Source organism: Mandrillus leucophaeus, unplaced genomic scaffold (genome assembly GCF_000951045.1).
Source record: "Mandrillus leucophaeus isolate KB7577 unplaced genomic scaffold, Mleu.le_1.0 Scaffold38, whole genome shotgun sequence".
NCBI classification, from domain to species: Eukaryota; Metazoa; Chordata; class Mammalia; order Primates; family Cercopithecidae; genus Mandrillus; species Mandrillus leucophaeus.
The window spans coordinates 107,849-113,444 of NW_012104031.1; the positions used below are offsets into that span (position 1 = coordinate 107,849).

Below are 5,596 nucleotides of genomic sequence, written 5' to 3' on the forward strand. Positions count from 1 at the left end.
TGTGTGGTGTGCATGTGTGGTGTGTGTGTGGTGTGTGTGTATGGTGTGTTTGTGTGATGTGTGTGATGTGTGGTGTTTGTGTATGTGGTGTGTATGTGTGTGTGGTGTGTATATTGTGTGTATATTGTGCGTGGTATGTGTGGGTGTTGTTTGTGTGTGTGATGTGCATGTGTGGAGTCTGTGTGGGTAGTGTGTGTGGTGTGTGGCATGTATGTTTTATCTGTGTGTGTGCTGTGTGTGTTGGCGTAGGGGAGGAGTGTGTGTGTGTGTGTGTGTGTGTACAGGTACTGGGGTAAGGGCAAAGCATGAGGACCAGAACCTCTTCCTACCAGGCTGATGGTAGACTGAATCTTCTACCCATGTGTAGCTAAAACCTCAACGAAAACAAAAGGGCCCCTTTACTGGGTGCCTTCCAGCAGCAGCAGAAGTTTCTAAAGCCAACCAGAGGCTGTTTATGGTGCCCAAAAATGGGGCATGTTACCCTGCAGGCCCCTGACCCACAGCTCCCATCACCATGGGCCAGGGTTCCTATAAATGAAATTCTTCAAGGGCCCAAATCCAGTCAGCCTTTCCATTCCACTCCACCCCCTCCACCCACACAGCTGAGGTCACCCGGCCCAGCCTCTTTTGCAACTTTCCCAAGTCTGTGCACGAGAGGGAGAGGAGGAAAACTCAGAGGGAAGTGGCGTGGCTTCAACAGACTTTTTTTTTGGCCCGTCTTTGTCCCAAAGCCTTTTGCTTGGCCCTGCTGAGACCATCGCTCTAAGAAGAGACCACGAGACTGAGAGAGGACTCCCAGCCGCCCTCAGAGCGGAGGCCGAGTGCTGCGCAGCCACAGCTGTAAGTGCCCCGGGAGTTTGTCTCAGTGCTTCTGTCTGCCCCCGCAGCCCTGGGAGTTATTTGGGTGTTTGGGTGGAGGAGTGGAGGCAGGGAATGCAAGGATGAGATTTCCAATCTGGCAGCTTCAGAGTTTAGATCCAGCCCAAAGATCCCACCCTGGAGAAGCTCCCAGGGTGTGGCAGCAAGAAAGGACTTCCCTGCCTGTGCGAAGAGCTGGGGCCCAGCTCACGACCCACAGAGGCCATCAGTCCCAGGACGCAGCTGCTGGCCCCGTCAGAAGAGGGCGGCGCTGCTGCCTCAAACCTGCAGGACCTGCCAGAAACTAGAGCCCTGGATGAGGGCAAAACCCTGCTGGCACCCAGAGTCCCCTTGTGACATTGACAGAGTGCCTTCTGGGATGCAACTGTGTTGGCCAGGGTCTCATCAGGGGAAGCTTGGCCCCTGGAGTAGGAAATTGTCACTCCTGTTCTAAATCATAAATATTTCTCCTTGCCCAGTGCTGCAATGCCAGGGGAGCCAATGTATAGGGTCAGACGGATCTGGGTTCTATACCCAGTTTACCACCAACTAGTTGTTCTTGACCCAGGAGTCCACTGGGCTTCAGTGGCATTTTGTAAACTGCAAGTGCTCTATAATTGCTAGGTATTATGTATTAATACAAATAATTTCTTTGGGCTTACAGATCAATCTCCCACCAAAAAGTTCCCATGGAGATAGTAACTTGTCTATATCTTTAAACCTACACAGTGCTGGGGCTTAGTAAGCACACCCTGCCTGTGCCGGACAGATGAACAGATGGATGGATGAGTGGATAGACGGTTGTTCATGGAAACCTCTAGAATCCCAGCATTGGTCAGGCTCTTTAGTGGGATACAGAGAAGTGTGAGGCACAGCCCTGCCCTCCAGGAATGGACAGTCTACTCGAGGAGACAAAACCCACAAATAACCTAAAGGAAAAGAGCACTGAGCCTCCTGAAACCAGGGCTGTAGGTGCACCTCCCAGAGGGAGCAGGTCTAGACCTGCTAGGGTTGAGGTGGGTGAGGCGGAATTGTGAGCATTACTGGGAGGTAACAAAGCCTTGTGCTCTCTACATAGCCTCTTTTCACAGACAAACTTTGCTTCCAAGACTGTAGGTCCCATTATTTTTTAGGGTGGATATATTTGTCCTTTTCCAAGGTATGGGATCGGGAGGGAAGGTCCTGAAGTGGACGAGAGCCTAGTAAGATAGTATGATGGGGGCGGGAGACTCTGTCTGCTTCAGAATCCTCACCTGCCCCTGCTCACTAGTCTCCTGTCAGCAGAAGTGATACCCTACACAACACAGATGGGACAGAAGATTGTGCCTGGTTTCAGGTTGGAGTCAGCGGGGTAAGGAGAGAAAGGAAGTGAGAAGTGAGAGCGAAGGGGGTTCCAATGTTTTCGGAGGGCTGGTCCCAGGCCCAGGGGCTTGGCAACAACTCAGTCCTTCTTACTCCACAGGGGCTGAGCTACCCTGTAGCTTTGGCAAATGGGCAGGACCAGGACTCCAGGCTTAGAAGTGCTGCTAGGCAAGAAGGGGAAAGAGTTAGGGACCTCCAGTGGGGAGTGAGTCACTGCAAGTTCTGCTCTGTGTGGACCAGGGCTGGCAGAAGGCAGAGTCTTGCATTTCAATCCTGCTTTTCACTTTACTTAACTGTAGAGGATGACTCAGCCTGGCCTCTAGGAGGATTCCCTGGTTTGAAGCATCTGAGTCAGCTGAGTGGGTGGGATGAGGCTTAAAAAGACAGCTACTGCCAAAGCCCAGCAGAGATGACATGGAAAGGGACTCCAACCACTGTATGAGATCTGAATGTGCCTCCTAGGTGAGCCAGCCTGTGTCACCCCACACGCCACTCCCACTTCCCACAGACCTGGTCCCAGTCAACTCTCTCGTTGCTCCTAGTGACACTGGGCCCAAGGACTAGGCTCTTATAAAATAGCAGCCTCAGCAAACTCCTACCCTTCTGGGATAGGGTAGGGGAACCTGCAGCGGCAGCACACCCGGAGTGAGCATCCAGGGGAAAGAAGCAGGGAGGAGGTGAGATGCAGGAGTCCAAAGTTAAGGCCGAGGTAACTTACAAGGATCTTGAGCACTTTTTGTGTGGCCCTCAGGAGAAATACTCCCAGGAGCGGGAGGCAGCTCCATGGGGCCGGTCTGGCTCTACCTTTTGTGGATGTGGAAGAGATGACTCAAGCACAGGGTGGTGCTTGGCATCAATGACCTTTGAGGTCCTTGTAGGAGTGTACTGGAGCAGGCTCCATGCTGGTGACTTGAAGTTAGCCATGGTGTAAGTGTTTACACCATAGGAAGTGGCAAGCATGACCAACCAGGACCGTGGCCTCTAGACTCACCCCCTCTCCCAGTTGGTAAACAATTATCTGGATCCTTCCCAACTTGGGGACCCTGCTGTGCTATAAGATCATGACACATGTCACCTGCAGAGGAAGCCACAGCCACGAGTGATGTCCATTTTACCCATGAGGGAACAAATGCCCCAAGGTTCAGTAACCCACCCAAGGTCACAGATGTGTGGAGCCGGGATGAGAATTCTGAGTCCTGAACTCACGATCACTCCATGGCACCAGATGGCCTCACTCTCTTGCCCACAGAAGGAATTTGTCCTATCTGAAATCATGCTCAAATTACTTTGGCCTGCCATCCACACGTCTTTTTAAAGAAATGTTAAGTGATTATTTGATATTCTTAAATTACAAAAACAACTTAGGCTTGTGTAACAAATTTTAAAGCAAAACATATATAACATAAAACGATAGCTCTCAGCCTCTAATCTACCTTTCCCATCTCTCTTATGAATCATTTAATGTATATCTCCCCTTAGCTTTCTGTATCACACCATATAAAACATTCAGTGATTTTCTTTTTTCTTACTTAAAGGCCTCATGTATAGCTTCCCACTTCATTATTTCGTGTTTTTAAAACTGCCCTTGGCCCGGCGTGGTGGCTTACACCTGTAATGCCAGCATTTTGAGAGGCCGAGGTGGGAGGATCACTTGAAGCCAGGAGTTTGATACCAACTGGGGCTACAAAGCATGATTCCATCTCTACAAAAAATGAAAAATAAAAAATCAGCCAGTCATGGTGGCATACACCTGTAGTCCCAGCTACTTGGGAGGCTGAGGCAGGAGGATCACTTTAGCCCACGAATTTGAGGTGGCAGGGAGCTATGATTATGCCACTGCACTCCAGCCTGGGCAAAAGAATGAGGCCCTGTCTCTAAATAGATAGATAAATAAATAAATAATAAAACTGCCAATTGTTCCAGAGTATTAATGGATCAGACTTTATGTAGAGAGTCTCATACTGATGGACAGTTAGATTACAACAATGCTTTAGCAATCACCTTTGTACACATATGTGTTTGAGCTTATGTGTGAGTATTACTTTAGGACAGATTCCTAGAATGAGAACCTAGGCTGTGTGCATATTAAGTTTTGATATTGTCCAATTACCTTCCAAAAAGACCATGCTAATTCATACTCTACCAACAATATACAAGAGTGTTTCCCCAACACACTTGCCAACCCCAAACATTGTCATCAATCTTTTTAAATCTTTGCCACTCTACTGGGTGAAAATAAATGGTATTTTGAAATGTCAATTTCCTTGATAGTAAGGTTGAGTGTGTTTTCAAAGCTTACTAATTCTTTATAAGATTTCAATTGGTAACTTGTTCATGTTCTTTGCCCATTTTTGATAGGTGTGTTGCCTTTTATTATCTATGAGTGCTTTACACATTGTGCATAGCGACCTACTGTTATGTGTCTCACACATACCGTCTACCTTCCTCGTCCTGCCCCAGCTTTCCCTTCGTAAGCACGTCGCTGGCCTCCCTGCATCAAACCCTCACCCATCCAGCCCCTAAGCTCTCTAACAGGGGCACTATGGAGCAGGGCATGTAAGTCTCATTCTAGTTTTACAGACAGTAGAACCCAGTAGTTAAGAGAGCCGGCTCTCGGGTTAGGCCTGGACTCCAATCCCAGCTTCAAACCCTGCTCTGACACGTGCAGGCTTTCTATCTTTAGGGCTGAACTGCTTAACCGCTCTAAGCGTCCGTTTCTTCAATGGTAAAACAGAGATAATAATAGTATCAGTCTCACAGGCTATCTTTGTGTGCGATAAAATAGCTAACGTTTCTTGAGTCCTTAATTTGTGCCAGTAAATGTATAACAATATTCTATGAATATTGTATTCTATGTGTTCAGTGTATTATAATAATGTATAATTTGTTTAACCCTCACAATGCTATTGTGTATTTGTGTATTCACAAAGCCCTCAGCACAGTGCCCACCAAACAAATGTTAGCTTGTAACATGAGATGTACTCCAGCACTGCTGCATGGTCCTGTGACAGCGTGTGAAAGCATTGCCCTCTGCCTAGCATGCTGTGTCTCTGACCCTGTGGTCAGTCCTTACATATAGCTCCTGTTGGGCAACTCCAGTTCTCTCTACCCACACTGTACCTCTCTGCCACTTTGGCAGCCTTTCTCTGTCTTCTCCAACTCTCCTAGGATTTTGTTGAAATTCACCAAATCTGAGCCCAATCCCCTAGATTCCTGTGCACACAGATTCTATGGGTTCAAACTCTGATGATTAGGAGGCATGACACAGGAAAGTCTTCTCAGCGTTTTTTGTTTGTTTGTTTGAAACGGAGTCTCACTCTGTCACCCAAGCTGGAGTGCAGTAGCGTGATCTCGGCTCACTGCAACCTCTGCCTCC

General features: G+C 48.2%; 1 protein-coding gene across 2 annotated transcripts in view; it reads left to right on the forward strand.

Annotated features, from left to right (window-relative positions):
• Nucleotides 1-624: 624 nt before the first annotated feature.
• Nucleotides 625-5,596, forward strand: part of RAB7B (RAB7B, member RAS oncogene family) — a 26,157-nt gene continuing 21,185 nt past the window's right edge. For both annotated transcript variants that reach the window (XM_011990395.1, XM_011990393.1), the window contains exon 1: nt 625-840. The gene's annotated coding sequence lies outside the window, so the exon portion shown is untranslated. The remainder of the gene's footprint in view (nt 841-5,596) is intronic.